The 20,812-nt window shown below is 36.4% G+C and overlaps 1 pseudogene; it reads right to left on the reverse strand.

Moving 5' to 3' along the window:
• Positions 1–423: 423 nt before the first annotated feature.
• Positions 424–20,812, reverse strand: part of LOC113074856 (protein kinase C zeta type-like) — a 94,883-nt pseudogene continuing 74,494 nt past the window's right edge.

Consider the following 20,812-nt stretch of genomic DNA (forward strand, 5'->3'; position numbering starts at 1 on the left):
TGAATGAGCGAGCAAAGAAAAGACTTGAATGCATAAAAGCCCCCTAGAAACTCACTTCACACTGATTAAAGCCAGTTTCCACATGAATCTCTGGGTTTTAATGCCTCTCGGCATCAGGTTTTCACCGTTTAAGAGCTGTTCTTTGTCCTCCCTTTCAATGCGGCCCTTTTCGGTGCACCTCATACTGTAAAGCAATCAGAAACTCCAGAGGGGATGTTTCCATATGACATCACCACCTCTTGACGATAGCCTCCAGATGGGTAAACCATTTCGCTTCATCTCGCTCTCGCTTCTGAAGGGGAATCTTAGACGTAAACCTCACCACCCTGACCAGGAGAATCAAGCTGAGTGGAAACCCCCGTTATTAAACGCCTAAATCTTCAGCTGGTGCAGTCATGTTACTTTGAAGTCGTTAAATTATTACATAATCGCTCTCGAGATGGATTCCGCAGAAGTGACGACTGACTTTAATTTCAATTTAAACACTTGGAAGATGTTACAGTGTGCAAGGAGATGCCAGTTTGTCTTTTCATAATTCAAATCTGGACACATTTTACCAAGCACCACGAGACAAGTCGTATTAGCGGTTTTTAGCAACTGATCAGGTCGTTGGAAAACAGGTGGAGTGATTCTTTCGTCAGAGATCTTTACTGATCATCTGTGGTAATGAAAGGATCACATTTCTTAATACTTACTCGTCGTCTGGTGTTAGCTGCACGGGTTCGTTGGTGAACTGCGTGTCAAAGTTATCTAAACCGTAGTCGTCTGTGATCTGAGGTTTGAACGGGTGGCGTCACCTGCTTCTGTTCCAGCTAGAGGAGAAAGTGAGAAAATGACTTATTAGAATGCAATCCATTCCAACATTATAATATTAAGAACCCTGATCTATCTGACGAACTTCTATGCTCTTTATAAGCTCTACACTGCAGAGTTCAACAACATTCTTAAAAGCAAAGATTCTGGCATCTATAGTTCCATGAAGAGCCTTTAACATGGAACATTTCCACTGTGGAGAAATGTTCTTTAGATTTTTTATATGTTCTTCACACTAAGAAAATCTGTTCGCTGAAAGGTTCTGTGGGAAACCAAAAATGGTTATTCTATGGCATCACTGTGAAAACCTCCTTTTGGAACCTTTTGTTTTATGAGTGAATAGGAATAGCATTGGCAAAATGTTGAAAAACTAGGGAAAGAAAAATTTTGCCATCTAGGGCAAGTAAAAATCTGAACCACTGGCCTGATGGAGCCAAAAGAAATAAAACATTTTTGTTGAGCTTTTATATAGGACTTTTTACACAGCTTTCTACCTGAACTAAAACCTCAGAAGTGACTGAAGCCAGCGACAAAAATAGCAATCAATGCAGCTGATTAAAATTACAATTTATTTCAACAGATTCTATCATTATCATGTTGCTAAGCTAACCACATGGTACCCTCTATGCATGACTCCTTTCAAATTTAGCTTTGGTAACCACTGCAATTTCCTGTGCAGCACGAAATTAAGGATGGAGGAAGTTTCTCAGAGGAAATTTTTGAGTGAAGTCCATGAGCAAAAAAAATAAATAAAAATACTGGGTAATCAAGCACATATTAGATTAGAATGATAAGCTTTTATTGGTATTTTCGGTATGGAATGGAACAGAAGAAATGCCGTTTATAATCAGCATGACTTTGATAACATCTAGGTAGGAAGTTAATATGTAAAAACATAAATTTCACAAATGCCAAAGATGTACCAGATCATATGTACTAATGTTTATGCTATTTCATAATTGGTTGACTCGGCATGACATCCGCTTTAAATAAAACTACAAAAAAAAAACAGACAAAAGAAAGCAAAGCATTTTTGATTTTCACTCAAGGCCACTAATGAATAATATTCCATTAATCACTGCATTAAAAACACTCTGAAATGAACCGAAAAGGGCGAATGGCCCTTGTGTGAGGGACACTTTAGTTTGTTTGTGTTGAGAACTATTTAAAATTGCTTTTAATAAAAGATAATAAAGTAGAGAGGGACAAGGAAACAATTAACGGAGGGCAGAAAGAAGAAAGCAAGAGACATGATATTTTTTTAGGTTTGATGTTAAGCACTTGTCAGAATGGACAGATTCTGTGGACGTCAACACTACAGGTCAGATGAGGTTTGTTTTCACGTTAGGACTCTTTTTGCCTCTCTAACGTTCTCAGTGTGTTTTGAGGACATGATCCTGCTGTGTTCCACTCCACGCCGATCTGCACAAACTGGAACAGATGGCCTCCCTTCTCTCCTTTCACTACTATCTCACTCTCTCTATTTAGTCTAATTCATGAGTCCAGCTTAATGTCTCTTGTGTTGGTCTGTCAAAAGGCTTTTACATTTATTAAAGAAACTCTGAGGGGTTTTTGTGCAAATCTCACTGATATTTGGTGGCAAATGTTCTGGGTGTTTTTTATGTGTTTCTATGCAGTTTCTAAGCCATTGCTAGGTGGATGATAGTGTGGCCAAAGTCAAAAGAACCTGCTAGGTTTCCATTTCCCCTTCTGTTCCCTTTTCTCTTATTTTCCAAATCAGTTTTTAGTGTATACACTACATTTCAAAACTCAGATGTTTATGTCATTTTTTACTTTTATTCAACAAGGATGCATTAAATTGATCAAAATTGACAGTAAAGACAACTACAGTGTACTTTCAATAAATTTATGTGCTGTATTGTTGACAAAATGTATTATGGTTTACAAAAATACTAAATATTAAGCAGCATAAGTGATTTTAACATCAATAACAAATGTTTCTTGAGCACCCAATCAGCATATTTGAATTTCAGATTTTTTTAAGGGTCATGTGACCCTGAAAAACAGCATAATTGGCTGTTAAAAATTCTGCTTTGCCATCACAGGAATAAAATAACATTTTAAACATATTACAATAGCCTAGATAAGTTATTTTAAATCATAATAATATTTAACAATATTACTGTTTTTACTGTATTTTTGATCAAATAACAACAGCCTTGGTAAGCATAAGAGAAAATCTTACCGACCCCAAACTTCTAAACGGTAGTGAACGTCATCCTACTCTATCCCAAGAGCCAAACACCTTTGCATATGCAGAGTAATGGCAAAACAAAAGCGGAGAGAGACATAACAGAGAGAGTTAAAGACGACACACAGGGGAAAAAAGAGATGTTAATTGGTGCCCAGCCGCCATGTGTGCATGTTTTTTATTCCCGAGGCCATTGACTCCAGAGAGCCAGGCATGACGCAGTTGGCTGCAACCTGCCTGGTGGAACATGCTAATGCTCGTCTCTGTAGCAGAAAACCAATTACACACACACACCCATCCAGATGCACAGAGACTCTTCACGCTGATGTGTGGGAGTGGATTATTCCCACACAGCTCCTTCGCTAGTTCTCGCTTCCCGCCGCTCTCTCAGTCTCTCTGTCGGGGTCTGGCATCATCCTCTCAGTGACTAAATGATCATAAACTCACTAGTAATTTGCTAGGATGACACGGGGCTGATTGCAGTGGGACGATATGGCTCCCTTTACACCTGGCATTAATGTATTATTGGTGATTGCATCACAGACATATAGCGATTGATCACAGTAAATGCACATTGGAAATGCATGTGACCATATTGGATTTGTAATGTAAATGCTAATCTGCCCTGACTGTGGATCAGGTCAACAGATGCAGATATTAATACCAGTCATACAAACGTAGGACCAATGTCTCTTAAAGGTATAGACCACCTAAAAATTTTAATTCTGTTTTTTCCAGATCTGTATTTGTGTATCTGTGATCAGTACTGATCCCCCCCACCCGTATACAAAAAAAAAATATTTTGAAAAAGGTTTTGCCCATAAAATATTCATTAATTCATAAATACTTCTGTGAAAAAAAACAATATTTGGAACGACATGAGGTTCAGTATATATTGGCAGAATTTAAAGGGGTCATAATGATGCGATTAAAGATCTTTAAGATTACTTACAACAGAACAGCAACACATTTTATGTATGACCGTTTACGAACCTAGGACAGGAGGTTATTTTGACTTTGTTATGACAATCTGGTTCTTCTGAATCAGCTAGTGGAAGTATGTTTTGTTATCAGTTTAAGTATTTGCTATTGAATGTTCAAATGCAGAGTTCTGCATGTCGTGTGTGTGTATGTGTGTGTGTGTGTGTGTGTGTGAGAGAGAGAGAGAGACAGGGTCACACAGTGGAGTCAGATGTCTTAACCGTCCGTGGCTTGTGTATTGCAAACACATACGAGCTTCATCACTGTGTCTGTCACAGCCCTTTCAGGCCTGAACTGATTGTAAAACTAATGAAATTATTAACAGTCTTTACATTAATTTAAAAAAGATGAAGCTTGCGATTATGGACAGGGGCCGTTACATTTCCGACATGTGCTTGCGGTGATCAGCCAATCACAATGCACTGGGTCAGTTGGCCAATCAGAGCAGACTGCTCTTGTGGGAAGGAGGGACTTTGTAGAGAGGGGACGCGTTTGAGAGAGGCAGGGCATAGAGGACCTACAATAATGTACAGTATTTGAAAAATAATGTGTTTTTTGAACATTAAAGCATGCCAACATATTCTATTACACCAAATACACCAAATAATGATCTTTAAAAAAGCATCATATGACCCCTTTAAATATTTCGGGTGACCTATCACTAAAAGAGCATCTGTGGTCATGTGAAAGACATCTTTAATAAATAACATCATCTTTTTAATTCTCAAGTATGTTCCAGTAGAGAGCAAAAGAAAAACAGTGTTCGAACTAGCCTTCCCTCACACATACACAGATATCTGCCGTCACAGGAATGGATCATTATTATTAATACATTCATACAACTGCAGTGGCGAAGCTGGCTGAAATCAAAATCTCACAGGCGTGCACATTCATTGTCTGATCCCCATGAGAGCATGTCACGGCTGCTCTGACTGTGTTCCAGAATAAAAGAGAAAAGCAGGTTTCTTTCTATTCACCACTTTAAAAAAGCAAACCAAGGTTTGAATTACAATGATTCATTTAATTGAGCCAATTTGAATAAAATGCTTTTAAGACTTAATCTTTTAAGACCAAACAATGACTCTGATTTACAGTTGCGCCTTTCCATAAACATTAGAAAAGACACTGATTTAACTGCAGCTGTGGATAAGAAAAACAGGAAATTCACAAACAATAGGATTAGCTACACTGTCTTTTATTTTTCAAAGTTGTAAATAAAACAAGAATTACTGGAGTATGAAGTTTTTCTACTTCAAATCTACATGCTTAATTCAATGTGTTACTTATATATATTTACACATACATACACACACACACACATAAATACACACACACACACACACACACACACACAAATACAAAACACTCTATAAATCTATTCACTTGATCTAAATATATAAAAAATCATTCGTTTTTGATGCAACAAGTGAATCTATCCATAATTTATGACTATGCATACACTGAATTTATGAATTAATGAGAAAAGATTGTTGATTTAAAGATTTTTAAGTGTTACAATATAATAAGTGTTTAAGATAGTGATTATTAGTGTGTTGTAAAGACAGTAAGGTAGTAATATATATATATATATATATATAGGATCCACAATGAAGATGCAGTCATTCTTTGTTTCTAGAATCACAATTGCTCTGTTCTTCACACTAATCCAGAGACTACGAGGCATGAAGCATGTTAATGCGTTCATCATGCTCTCACGCAATCTCAATTAGCCCATGACGTCTTGAGTATTTTCTTCTCAAATCTATTGTTTTTCTTTGTATCGGTGTTTCTTTTAAAACATTTCAAGTGTTAAATCACACACTTTCAAAGTGGTCGCAGGCTTTTGGACCACATTATCCTGTTTATGCTGTCGAATGAGTTTCCAAATTCAAAATGCGAAGAAACATTAAGAGAGAAAATTGTTACCGATTCCTCCCCACTTGAGGATCTACATGCACCAGTTCCAAAACAAGCCTCTGGGGTCTCAGGACTGATCTCAGATGAGAACTTCCTGTGCAGCCTCCCCTGCTAAATCTGTCTTTACAAGCAGGCGTCACAGAGAGTGAGAGTTGTGCTGCGTCTACCCTCCAGGGCCCACACTGCAGACGGTGTGAAGAGGATCTGTCTGAGCGGAGAGAAGCTTTTCCAACAGCCGTACCATTCTGTCTCTCTCCCACTCTCTCAGTCTACCCCCTGCTTTCTCATTCAGCTCGCTCTCTATCACTTTGTCTCTCACCGTCTCATGCACCTCACTCTTCTCATTCATCTCTCTCTCCTTTTCTCACTCTCTCCCACTTTGTCTCTCGCTGTCTAAAATCATTTCCCGCTCCTCATTCAAGCCCTTCTCACTCTATCTTTTGCAATCTGCCTCACACTGTCAAAATCGGCCTCGCTCTCCCACTCTTTCACCCCCTCGGTCTCTCACTGTCTAAATCACAGTCCCTAAAGGAACACTGAAGCTTCTCTCATTTTTCCTATTTCCACCTTCTTCCTCTCTGCCGTAACATTTTCAAAATAGTCTCAACATGCTTCATAAAATATTTAGCTATAGGTTATACTCCAATGACAGGCACTTTTATGTCACCTTATTTTTATTGAGACTGAAAAAATTTGAACTTTTTCCTCTGCTTTTTATTTTACGAAGGTCACATTAAAACGATCAGGGAAAATTTACTTCATCCTTTGAAAAGTAGTTTAAAATAACTGTTTTTGTAAAAAAAAAAAAAAAAAAAAAAAAAAAGTATATATATATATATATATATATATATATATATATATATATATATATATATATATATATATATATATATATATATATATATAATACAAATATTTTCATTATTATAGAATTTATATTATATTAGTATAAATCATTAACATTAACAAAACTCTATAAAAATATTGCTTACTATTTTCTGTACGCAATAACTAAGTTGAATAAACACAAACTTTCTTAATAATAAACACATTTAAATAAACGGTTTATCTAAATTATTTAAATCAAATGAGTAATAATAATGACTGAACTTTGACTGAACTGTGATTTCAAACCTGTAAAAATTTAATTTTTACACAAAAGGATTGTTATTACTGCTGTCAACTGTCTTGGTTACAAAGAATAACCGTGTAAGTTAAGCATTTTAGGTATAAAATATGGCATGATAAAGAAAAAATTAAGATATGGAATATTTTATTGCTTGTCATATCCAATTATGCTGTGATTTTGTCAAACTGTGCATAAAAAAAATATAAAATATAGGATACATAAAATGCTAGCTATTAAAATTATCCCTAGCAAGACAAATTAATTGTTTTTTTTTAATTAAAACACAAAAATGTGATTTCTACAACAGAAGGTAAATAAAATAGATAACTTAAAATCTGTATGTTCAGAAAAATTACAAAAATTTAAATTTTCCTTTGATACATGCACATCTACTGCAGAACACTGCTAGAGGAAAACAGAGTGTGTTTTAATATAATATTTCAAGAAACACAAATGTGTATTAGTATTAGTATCAGTATGTTAAAGAAACTTCTTTGACATCTGGTAAAGGTGAAAGACAAATGAACACTCATCAGAGGCAGGTGCCAGACACACATGAGAACGATCAATAATCAAAATAAACATTTCTGAAATGGCAATTATAGCTTCTACTGAAAAGGACAGGCAGAAAGAAATATGCTGCTGCAAAGAAACTCTTACAGAAGAACTGCAGCGAATATATCCACTTGAACTGTGTATTCAGGATAGACGTAGGAATAGTTTAGACAGCCTACATGCTTTCTGTTGAGCATCAAATCAATGTCTTCATTCATTCATGAGCAATTAACAACAAGTGTAGTGCAACCCCGTTCATTAGAGGAGCTCAGGGGGTGGATTCCACGTATAGAACAGTGACTTCGTGTGTGTGTGTGTGTGTGCAAACTCATCCATTGCACTAGTAAAGTGGCGGAAAATCCCAGCAACTTGGTGCGTAAGAGAGCTCTATAGTGTATAATTTCCTTTCCACGATGCTGACCTTCGTGGAAACACACGATGGACACGACTAGCCAACACTTACTGCAATTACAGCTAATAAAACACAACAGATCACAGCTGAACGCCTGGCTGAGGACTCAGTTATGTACAAGTCCAGAGCCTCTGAGGCAAGTATGAGATGATATTGTGGAAAAAAGGCTATTTTGCGATCTCTGCAGTTTTGAATTTTCTGCATGCTGGTTTCACACTCTCTACGCTGATTTCAAAGATAAGACAGATGTCAAATATCACAATGTAACACAGGTAGTGATATATCTTTCTTTCTATATTGTGATGTATGTACGAACAAAATAAATTATTTAAAAGAAAAGAAAAGAAAATGAAAAAATTCAGAAAAGTAAAAAAAAAAAATCATTGAATCATTCATTAATAACCTGCATTTAGAAAAAAAAGGTATGGCCTGTTTACATCGCAGACCTTTTTTAAAACAAAAAACTACATATTGTGTAACATTTTTGATCTATAATCTATAATAAATTGACAAAAGTTTTTTGTGTTTTATCAACTGTTTTTTTTTTTTAAATCTGAACTACCCGACACCCCTGCTGAGACATATTTAAAGGGTTCATGGGTTTCAGGCCTTATTTAGATGGGTCAAGAGCCTCAAACCCCCAAATATGCAGCCTCAGCAGCTTCAGAATCAGCAATTCATTTTACTTCTGTAACTTGAGATTTAGGCAGAACTTGATTTTAACCATTAAAAACAGACTCATGAAAAGTAAGCTTTACAGACAAGAATGGCTCCAAGTGTTCAAATATTACAAAGTCAAGCATTTCTTCTTTTTGGAATAACACTGCACATTTTAATATCATTTTAACAAAATAAACAAGTGTAATATTCTTAAAAAGAAACTGTGAAAGATTGAAATTGTACAAAAGTAATTACCTGTTTTTTGCATAAATGTTTAAAGAACATGATGGTTCTATAAACGACAGGAGTGTAAATTCTATGTAAATTCTCTTTGGAATTCAACAGGTGCAGATTCTGTGTGAGACTATACATGACAGTCTGACCAAAAGTCTATTAACTAAACTTCTTCCCTCATTTTCACCACTCTCTCGTCATCTCTCTGTCTACCTATCTATCTCTACCTCTCCGCACTGCACCCAAAGTTTTCTTACACATACTAATACACTCATTACACACTCACACACACCGCTTTCTACAGCTCCTGAATATTGTATGCTCTCTCACTGACTTTCATGTTTCAGCATTGTGTGCATCATTTATACCAGACCAATTAACATCCCCCCTTAAACCTTGTGCCACTTCAGCAAAGGCTGAATCTCATTTGATATTCTCTTTCATTTCTGCAGCTGGTACGGAGGATAACGTCCAACTATCAATGGCCACACACTGCATCCTCTCTTCCCATAGTGTTCTTCATAAACAACTCTGAAAGAGCTGCTGTAATACTGGCTTAAATATATTTAAAAAAGGAGTATTCCAGATAATTGGCTGTGTTATAGATCTTTTATGCTTTCCATATATTAAAAAGTGACTAAAAGCCATGTTTGCCTACCTGGTCCCAGTCTATGCTTCTGAAGAACGTATGAGACTTGATGTCTGTGAATCCGGTCTGAACTTGGCATCCCAGCCTCTCTTTTGGGTCCTAAACAGAACACACACTCTATTAATAACACGTCTAACAGAAGCCGAGAACATCAGTGCAGAGAACATCAAAAACATGGAACCTATTCATTTCATGTCCTCTTTATTTCAGCAGAATGGAGTTTAACACATTCACTCTAGCATATGTTGCAGACATTATCTTGTGCCCTGAAACGTTAGATGAGGATTCAGGGGTCTGGAAGTTACTCACTGAGTTGATCTATGCTCATTTAATCCCAATGAAGAGGGCTGATAACACTGATTACAGGCGGCTGTTGAGTTTGAAGAACCCCAGAGCTTCAATAAATGCAATTTGTCTCGACGATTAAAGGAAAACGCTTCATTATTCACAGATTTAATCAAGCCGTCACACACGGGCACGCGAAAAGAAGCTTGCACACACTCAAGAGATTGGTTTCATCTGGAGGATGATGACCCTCCTCATTATAGCACATATATTTGTTTAATCAGAGGCAAACTACGTGCACATTTATGGAGAGTTAAGACACTCATTTATAAACCTCAGTCTGCAAGGTTTCAGAGGACAAAGAATAAACTACGCATTACGTAAAGAATTATATACGATGTAATTGAAACATTCTGGGTTTGCTTATCACTAAATACAACTATTGTTATAAAACTTGTTATACAACAAAATACAACTCTTTTACAGTAGCTATTATAAAGGACTAAAATATAAATCTGAATAGGCAAAATAAAGAAACACTAAAACAACAAATGACTATTGCTATTGCTATACTTGACATTAGCTAATTTGACCTGCCTTTAGCCTGCAAAAACTAACTGCTGTGTAAATTACTGTGAATTATGTTTCCATGGTAATGACCACTTCTTTGATTAGTGCATTTCAATTCAGGGTTGTGGGCAGTAGAAAATCATTGAATTTTTTTTTTTTTTTCTCAAAGTTGAAATTCCCAGTCTTACAGTATGGTTATAATAAAAGCATGACATTGAAGAGGGTAGGACTGTTTTGAAATGTTTTTCAAGAACCCTTTTATTAAAGCACTTTACTGTACATTCAACCTATTGGGAATCCCTTAACCTTGGTATGCTACATGAACTACTACTTGATATACAGCAACAATAGTCTACACAACAGCTTTTTAACAGCTTCTTAACTCTTTACGGTGTCATTTTTGTCCACTTTTTCTTGTCTTCTTGTGTTTTGCAATAACACGACAGTTGTATCGCACTCTGCAGCGTTCATTCACGTACAAAGTACACCCTGTTCTCACCTTGTTCAGAAAGCCTTTCAGCACACTCGCAGCCTTAACAGACAATGACCTGGGAATCCGTATCGGCTTCTCCAAAATGACTGAAAGAGAAGACAGAAGATAAAAGCGTATGAGTCATTCTTGCAGAGTATGGTCGTCGTGTTGTGCGGCGGTGTTAGAGAGAGAGACAGGCTTTAACCCACACGCACGAAATCTCTCACTCGTACGCCCACGCACTACAGACGCCTGAATAAACCCTTCAATATTCAATCAAAGACTCAAAAGATTCCTCCCTGCTCCGTGTTTATTTCTGTAAATTCATAAAATTCTGTCGCGGTGTTAAGTGGATTTAAAACACCCCACAAAAAGTAAAAAATGTGTCTTTTTAATACGTCTCATCCCTGCATTTTCGGATTTCTTTTACAGTTGCGCATCTCGGGCGACCATCCAGAAGCAAAGCCTGTTAAATTTCATCTCTCTCAAAGATAGAGTGCAGACGAGCGTTTATCTTTCCCCTCTCTGAATGCCACATCCCCTGTTTGTTTTCTTTTCCGAATGAAAAGCTAAAGGGATTTAGGTCTTGCTGGGGCTCTGCCCTGCTGCTGTGACGCGGTTTGGATGGCGGCCCGAAAGCGGCTAAAGTGTTGGCTCGGCGGTGGCAGCATCTGCCCTGCTCCTGGGTGGGCGGCGGAGCGCCGGCAGGGGGAGGCTGTGTAGGGCCGGGGGGAGGTTGGACTGGGACGACGCTGCAGCATATGGACGAACTGAGGTTTGGATTGGGGGGAACGGAGTTCCGGTTGTGGAGAGAGATCCAGGTTCATGTGGTGTGTGTCTGTATGGATGAGAGAGATCCAGGAGCATGCTGCCCTCTCTGCTGGAGCACCAGAGAACAGACAGGGAAGCAGATGACCACACAGTCTCTGCTCTGGAGATGGACTGGAGGTGAGGAAAGTGGGGATGAAAGAATTTCCCATAAAAGGAATGACAAAAAAAAATGCCAGGTAGAGCTCACAAATGTTAAATTATATATATATAGGCTACAGAACACTACAAAAATCTACACTACTGTTCAAAAAGTTGTTATTTGTTTGTTTGTTTTTGTAAATATATTAATGGTTCTATTAAGCAAAGATGCATTAAATTGATCAAAACGTGACAGTAAGACAATTTATTATGCTACAATTTTTTTTACAATTACTTTCTTCTTTTTGTTTTAGTAAACAATCTTTAAAAATTATCATTAAGCAACATAATTGTTTTTAACATTAATTACAAGAAGAAACGATACTTGAGCATCAGATCAGCATATTATAAGGATTTCTGAAGGATTGAAGATTTGAGTAATGGCCACTAAAAAAATCAGCTTTGTCATCACAGGAATAAATTGCATGGTAAAATATGTCACTACATTAGTATTTATTGTGTTATTTATAAAATATGTTTTTTTAAAAACAGTTATTTTAAAATGTAATGATATTTAACAGTACTATTTACTGTACTTTTGATCAAATGAATGCAGCATGCAGAGACTTTTTTTTTTAATTAGATTTTATACAACATATCAAGAGTGTTATGTCCACAATAAACCATATACAACACTAATAAGAGCACATATCTAAGTAATAATATCACTGCTTTAATACTTTGAATAGTCAAATAATGCCATGAATTATTTTAATATAAAGGAATATTTAATTCATTCTAAGTAATTATAATGCAGGTGTTTTCTAAATATTTAAAATGAACTGTATGCTTTAATTAATTATATAAAGATAAATATTAACCTTCAACTAGATATGCTAATGAAGTCATGTCCAAAACACATTCAGGGCCCTATCTTGCACCCAGCGCAATTGACTTTGTACACTGACGCATGTGTCATTCCTATTTTGCACCCGCGCAAAGCGCGCTTTTCCCTCCACAGAAGCACGTCGCTAAACTAGTGAATGAACTTGCGCTCCCTGGGCGGTTCAGTGCAAAAAAGGAGGCGTGTTCCGGCGCAAACAATCCCTGGTGCTATTTTGCTGTTCCATTAAACAATTGCGCCACTGACCAGAAAAAACCTAGTCTAAAGTCAAACGCGTTGTTCATTATGCTGTTTTAAGGGCGCATGCTTGACCATAATGTATAGCGTGCACAACGCGCATACACTTTGCTCATGTAATCTACACAGATGCAACAGTGATTTTTGCAAATCATAAATTGTTACACTAAAATATTAATACATGAGATGACGGAAATCATTGTGGTGTGCCACGAAGATGTGAAAAAAATAAGCATAAATCTAGCTTACAAATTATTCAGGCTAATTATTCTCCCATCCCCATACAACACACCTTCTCTGTCTTTCACTGCTCTTACAAGAACATCAGTCTCCTCGGCTGTGAACCGCTCCTGGCGTGCGCCTGGTAAATACGCCATAATAATAGCAATCCATAATGGAACTTGCGCACCTGCTTTTAAAGGGAATGTTGGATGACGCTCTGATTGGTTTATTTCACGTTACGCCCAAACCACACCTATGAATAATGAAGCTACTTCAGACCAACCCATTTTAGATTTGCGCCGGGCGCAAGAGCCATTTATCCCGCCGGGAAAATAGCAACAGCGCCGAGACCCGCCCACAAAGTTACTTGAGCTTCGCGCTTTGACACTTGCGTTTCAGATCGTTAAAATAGGGCCCCATGTCTTTCCGTTAAGTCATACATTTTTTAATTATTAAAATCAAACTTGTGTGACAGCCCAAAAAGACTGATAACTAATTTTATTAATGTATTTAACTTTTAACCAACAAATTAGAGATAAAACTAAAAAGCGACTCTTTTCATTTTCTTTTGTGAAGATTATTTAAAGAAGAAATTTAAGAAGGGGGTGAAAAATGTAAATGTAATATTAATTATGATTTTTGTCAACAATGAAGATGAGATGAAAAAAAGATTTTTAATTAAACCGTTTAAATTAAATTACTCGGTTAATATTTTTCCAGTTGGAAATATGTGGATTAATATATATCATTCAGAAACACTGCATCACTGTACAAAAATTGAGTATGTTCAAAATGAACACCCAACAAGTGCCAAATGCAAGGAAAAATTGGCTTTGGCAACTGAGTAAAACTCACAGTGGACAGTAACTTCATTAGGAACTTACATTAATAATACAGTTTCAGTTGAACTGACAAGAACTCACCCTGGAAGAGATATTCCTCTGTGTTCATATCAGGATTGTCAGTGATGATGTCGAAGGGAGACCGGCCTGCCATCATTTCAAACATGAGCACTCCCAGAGCCCACCAGTCTACACTGAACCCTGAGAGGGACAGAGAGAGAGGGACAGAGACAGCAAAAATGCCGCAAAAGTGTGAGTGTGTGTGTTCAATCTCTATCAGTGTGACTGACTTTTCATATTTTATTATTCTTTCAGTAACTTTGATGACTTAGTCTTATTGGTTTTAAAATATAATTATATTAAACACTGGGCTCTGTTTAACTCGAGATTATACAGTACTGATAATGAGTATTCATGCAGTCAAGCCTACCGTAATCCTCTCCCCTCAGGATCTCTGGGGCGATGTAGTTGGGCGTCCCACAGAATGTGCTGGTGGTGTCACCTGGTCTGATTCCCTCCTGTAACAATTCAAAAAATCTGTTATGAGTTCTACCCTATGTTTAAAGTATGTTTTTACTTAAGCAGAGATACGTTTAAGATGATTTCTTTTAGCAATAGGTTTTACCTTGCACATGCCATAGTCTGTAATTTTGATATGGCCATCCTGGTCTAGTAGTACATTGTCCAGTTTTAAATCCCGGTAAATGATACCCTTCTCATGCAGAAAATTAAGAGCGATGCAAATTTCAGCAGCATAAAATCTGCAGGGAACAGGAAAAAAGAAGTCATTGGTAAGATTCATTATCAGACATACAGATGAATGGAGGAAATACACATTTAACACAAATACGATACCATTCAAACATTTAGGGGTGGTAAGATTTTATAAGTTTTATTAAATAAGTCTCACCTAAGCTCTTTTTTTTAAATCAAAAATACAGCAAAACACTGTAATACTGTGAAAAATTATCATTTAAAACAGCTGATCTATGTTAATATATTTAATTAATATATTTAGTTAATATATTTATTTCTGTGATGGCAAATTAGTTTTCAGCAGCCACTAATCCAGTCTTTATGGTCACATCATCCTTCAGAAATCATTCTTATATAAATGATTTGGTGCTCAAAAAATATTTCCTATTATTTTCAATGTTAAAACAGTTGTGCTGGATAATGTTTAAAATTTACAAACATTTATCAGAAATAGAAATATTTTATAAAATTATAAATGTCTTTACTGTCGCTTTTGATTAATTAATTTTACATGTCCATGCAGAAAAAATAACAATAAATTCTGGACAGGGGTTTATCTGCATTTTGTCAATCAATCAAAATCAAGAATTTAACTATTAAGGTACTGTATAATAATCTGTCCTAACCATTAGTGATGTGACAAGTGTCCATTATGAGCAATTAGATGAAATTAGCATTGTACACTAACAAAAGCTGTGCAATGGAGTGATAGAAACGCATGGAGTGGAGTGACCCAATCAGAACCTTTTAAGTTTAGTGTGAAGTTAAACAGAGTGGAATTGTGAACCAATTAGATTTCACAGTGGGCGGGGCTACTCAGTCCAATGCCGCAATCAAGGAAACCAAGCAGCTGTCAATAGCTGAAAAGTCAATATATGTGAAAACAACACAGGGCATTAGATAAATATGTATATAAACATTTTTTCCTGAATTCCCCAAGTGGGAGCTGCGCTTCCAACTGTCAGCATTCGCCTGTCTAAAATTAGAAAAAACAAAGATAAAAAGAAAGGTGTTCAAAGTATTAAAAATGAACCGTGACATTTCCGATCAGGTTTCACGTCTGGCACTCGGCAGTGTTCGCTTCATGTCGGCACGCAGCAAGGGCTCCTGAGACCTTTAGGAGCAACTCATGAATATTTAGGCTCATTAGTCGTAATTAGCATGCGTATTTGCATATGTGTGGTGTACAGGACGCATATTGATGGGGCTGGTCGGGGTGCGCTTGACTCACCTAATTAGCCCGTGTTTGATCTCAGTTTATCGGACGTGTGAAAGGGGGCATTACAGAAGCGCTCTGATCAGTCGCTGTAAGAGGGTTCATCATCTATCAGACCGTCCTGCCTCATAGACAGAGTAATATAGCCCAAAAGAAGTGTATGAGATCTGCATTCAAATAAAGGAGTGGATTTGGTGAAACATTATGATGGACGATTTTAAGTTAATAAAACTACCCAGATGAGTCATAATTTTTGAAGACTGGCATCTGCACAGGTGTCAGAACAAATGCCATAAACGTCGCCTAATACTTGCGCTCACTAGTAGCAACACTAATTTTTGATTTATGTAAAAATAAATAAAATTTACAAAACGTGACCATTCTATTGATTAAATGTGGCAGTAACCATTTTATAATGTAACAAAACATTTCTATTTCATATAAATGCTTTTTTTTCTTTCTATTCATCAAAGAATCCTAAACAAAATAAACCTTTACTTTGTTTTCATAAAAGTATTCAGCAGCACAACTGTTTTCAATACTGATAATAATAAGAACAGCAAAACAGCATATTACAATGATTTCTGAAGATCATGCGACACAAAAGACTGTAGTCATGATTATGAAGTAATGATGCTGAAAATTCAGGTTTGCATCACTGCATCACTTAAATATATTAAAATAGAAAACAGTTAGTGCTGTCATGATTAATCGCATCCGAAATAAAAGTTTGTGTTTACATAATATTTATGTGTGTAATGTATATATTTAAATGTACATTTACATTACATTTAGTCATTTAGCAGACACTTTTATCCAAAGCGACTTACAAATGAGGACAATGGAAGCAATCAAAATCAACAAAAGAGCACTGATAAACATGTACTTTAAAAGTCTCAGTTAGCTTAATGTAGTACACATAGAAAGTTTTTTTTTATTATATAATAAATAAAAAGAAAACAGATAGAATAGAAAAAGAATAGAGCAAGATAGTGTTAGATGCCTTTTTGACTTTGTTACATGTACAATAAATAGAAAGAAAATAAACAGATAGGACACAAAAAGAATAGAGAAGCTAGTGTTAGTGTTATTAAAGAAAATAAGCAGTTAGAAAATGAATAGAGTGCAAGTCTTAAAGGAGCAAGTTTTTTTTAAAGAATAGAATTAGAATAGAGAGTGCTAGAGTTAGAGGGTCAAGTAAAGATAGAAGAGATGTGTTTTTAGCTGACTGTTAAAGATGGCTAAGGATTGAGCTGCTCTGATTGAGTTGGGGAGGTCATTCCACCAGGAGGGAACATTTCATTTGAAAGTCTCTTTGAAATGGCACAATCAAGTGACGGTCACTTGCAGAATGAAAGCTTCCAGAGGGCACATAAGTCTGGAGTAATGAATTTAGGTAAAGGGGTGCAGAGCAGGGGCGGATCTCCGGGGTGGCATAGGGTAGCAAATGCCACCCTAAAAGAAAGCCTTGCTACCCCTGCTGCCACCGCAGTCGGCAGCAACAAATTAAAAGTTATGGCCAATTTAAACTTTTACGAGCACGAATATCCAATGTCTGACTGCAGTGAATGAGCCAGCACGAGAGGACGACAGAGCTACAAGAAACTGATTTGTTTGGAAAACTTTCTGAGCGAGCGTGCGCGACGCAAGGGAACCAGGAGTCGCGAGGAGACACAGGAGGAAAGAGGTAAAAATGGATTATCTGTCTGTCAAGAAACAAAGCTTCAATGAAAGCACAGACTTTGTGATGATAAATAACTAACGTTACTAACGTTACGTTACCCACTTTAAAAAAGCGTGAGGATACAAAACAACTTAGTTTTGTGTCAGAACTTTCACACTTTCATTCATAAATTCACCCCATCTGTGTTTGCGAAGCGACAGGGATTGAATCGCGGAATTCAGTCACAAATGGAACTTGCTGTCTAAAGCAGAACGTCACGGAATTCGGCCATGTTTGAATGAATAAATTAAAAGTAGTGCTGTACATTTAATCAAATCTCAATATGGACTTGTGTCTGTGAATATCAATGGTGTTGTTCTACACGTCTCTGGGAATGACCGCTCAATTGTGCTCTACTACACACACACACACACACACACACGCACACACACACACACACACACACACACACACACACACACTGAAGCATGCGTGGTGTTTTCAGCTAATAGCTAAACACCTAATAGCTAATAATAATAATACAAACACAGAATATAAACACAGAAACTCGGTCTACAACCCACCCCTACAAATGTCTACAACCCACCAAAATAAAAGTTTGGTTTAATTCAAAGAAATTATGTAAGAAATTGCACAGTAAAATATTCTTTAAAAAAAAGATCTACTAAAACGTTATTTTAAAGGAATATCACACCAGTTTTCATAGATGTTTTAATTGAAACTTGCCAAAACTATAACACCATATTTTTCTAAAACAATTTCTAAAAGTACATTTGTATTTGTGCCTATAATGTTTATTTGTTTATTATTATTGTCAGATAATAAAACCTATGCCTCAGGGACCATATTCATATAACATCTAAATCTAAATGTATCTCTTGACTGGTTGAGTTAGAAGGTGATTAACACTAAACAGCAGAAAATCAGTTGAGTCTCCCCAGCTGAACATTTCATTGGCTGTTAATGTGTTTCTTATAATAAATTGACATGTGGATAACATTTAATCTTTCATAATGCTGTCAATTACATGTCGATGCATACTGTATGCATTAGTGAGTGTGGTGGTGCTTATGGGGTAACGCTCTGGGACAGTTGAGAATGAGGTGGGGGGATCACAGTATACTCACTACAAAAAACAAAGTTTAAAATGTGACACTGGTGTAAATCCTGCTGAATATGAAGCAGTGTTGTTGTTGTTATATATATATATATATATGACTGTGACTAAATTCAGTATATAGACATCTGCCATAGGTTGCCACCCCTCAAAAATTCCTGCCCCCTTCTCGCCACCCCAACCAAAATTTTACTAGATCCGCCCCTGGTGCAGAGCAAGTGGTGGTTTTGTACGCAAACATCAATGCCTTGAATTTTATGCAAGCAGCTATTGGTAACCAGTGCAAATTGATAAACAGAAGTGTGACGTGTGTTCTTTTCGCCTCATTAAACATGAATCTTGCTTCCGTGTTCTGAATTAATTGTAAAGGTTTGATAGAAACTGGCTGGAAGACCTGCCAAGAGAGCAATGCAATAGTCCAGCCTGGACAGAACAAGAGCTTGAACATAAGTACACATTCATAAAATGTATGTTATAAATAAATATATTTAATATATAAATATAACATTCTTCTAAAATGTATACATGCATGTGTGTGCATTTATATATACATAATAAACATTAACAGCATACATATATAATGTAAACAAAAACTTATTTTGGATGCGATTATTCGCAATTAAGTGTTTGACAGCACTAAGTCATTGCTGTTAATAGTGTTCACCGTCTGTCTGATTACATGTCATTAAATGACTGCATGATTTTTACTGTACATTTCTGCAACATGGAAACCAATTTAAGATAATCACCACTTATAAACTACTATATAATGTTGAAACTTTAATTTTCCGTAAAGCTGCTTTTCAATTATTTGCATTGTGAAAAAAAACACTATACAAATAAACTTAATTAATCAATTTGACAGCACTAGAAATAATATTTCACAATGCTGTTTTTTTTTTTTTTTTTGCATTTTGCATTTTGCCCAGATGAACCGGTTTTTAAAAAGTGAAACATTTCACAGACTCCTAATGTTTGAACAGCAGTGTTAATTTATTTATTTATTAACCATTAGGTTATATGGTGATTTGGAGTTTATTATGTGCATTTATGATTGTTTTTCCCCTGCTGTCTCAACCCATTTTTGGTGGGCTAGAAACCCACTGGTTAACTACTACTTCTGAGTGCTTTGTTCCCTTCTCCTTCATCCACACATTCCATCCGTCCAATCACCTATCAATCTATCCTATCTCACATAAAAAGATGGCTATTTTAAATGAGCTACCATATTAAAACTAAAAACTAAAAACCGTTTTATTTCTACGCACCTGGCATGTTCCTCTGGAAGCTTCCGCTGCTTCTGCATATGGAACATGAGATCTCCTCCATTCACATAGTCGATCACTAGGAACAGCCTAAACGGAGAGCAGGAGACACTCATTAAACCTATGTTCTCTTTAGTTTTGTTTCATATGTGCTGTATGTGAGAGATATAATGGCTACTTTCACATTTAGTCATGAAAAGAGACAACCTTGTTCCATCATTTAAAATCTGACTTTTCTGGTTTGCTTTTCTTGTGTTGAAGGTTTCTTATTTTGAATGTTTACTGAAAAGAGGTGTGCTGAATGAAATGCATTCTCCTCTCACCGGCTCTCTGTCTGAAAGCAAGAGTGAAGTCCCACCAAGAATGGATTGGTTGATGCTTGTTCAAAAACGTGTTTCTCTGTCTGGACCCAGTCAATGTCCTACACCAGAAAAAAAAACAAAAAGAGAGAGAGACGTTTGACTCATGAATAATGAACTGCAAAGAACCATGGCAGCAAGATGTTGCAGTGCTTTCTAAGAACTAGAGGAGAGGACATGAAGTTTCACCACCTCTACTGGGGGACTATTTAGGACAAAAACAAAAACAAGCCTGTGTTTTCTGAGAAAAAACCGGATCTATTGATTGTTTAACAGTGAAAAACACTTGGCACTATTGCATGCTGTCACTCTGGGGAGTCAAATCTCGGAATTAAAAATGTTTTAAATAAGAAAAGCACCTTTCTCTTCTTCTTTAAAAAGACATGTACAGTGCAGAAAGGAACAGAGAAAA

The sequence above is a fragment of the Carassius auratus genome, unplaced genomic scaffold, assembly GCF_003368295.1.
Source record: "Carassius auratus strain Wakin unplaced genomic scaffold, ASM336829v1 scaf_tig00015508, whole genome shotgun sequence".
Classification (NCBI taxonomy): domain Eukaryota; kingdom Metazoa; phylum Chordata; class Actinopteri; order Cypriniformes; family Cyprinidae; genus Carassius; species Carassius auratus.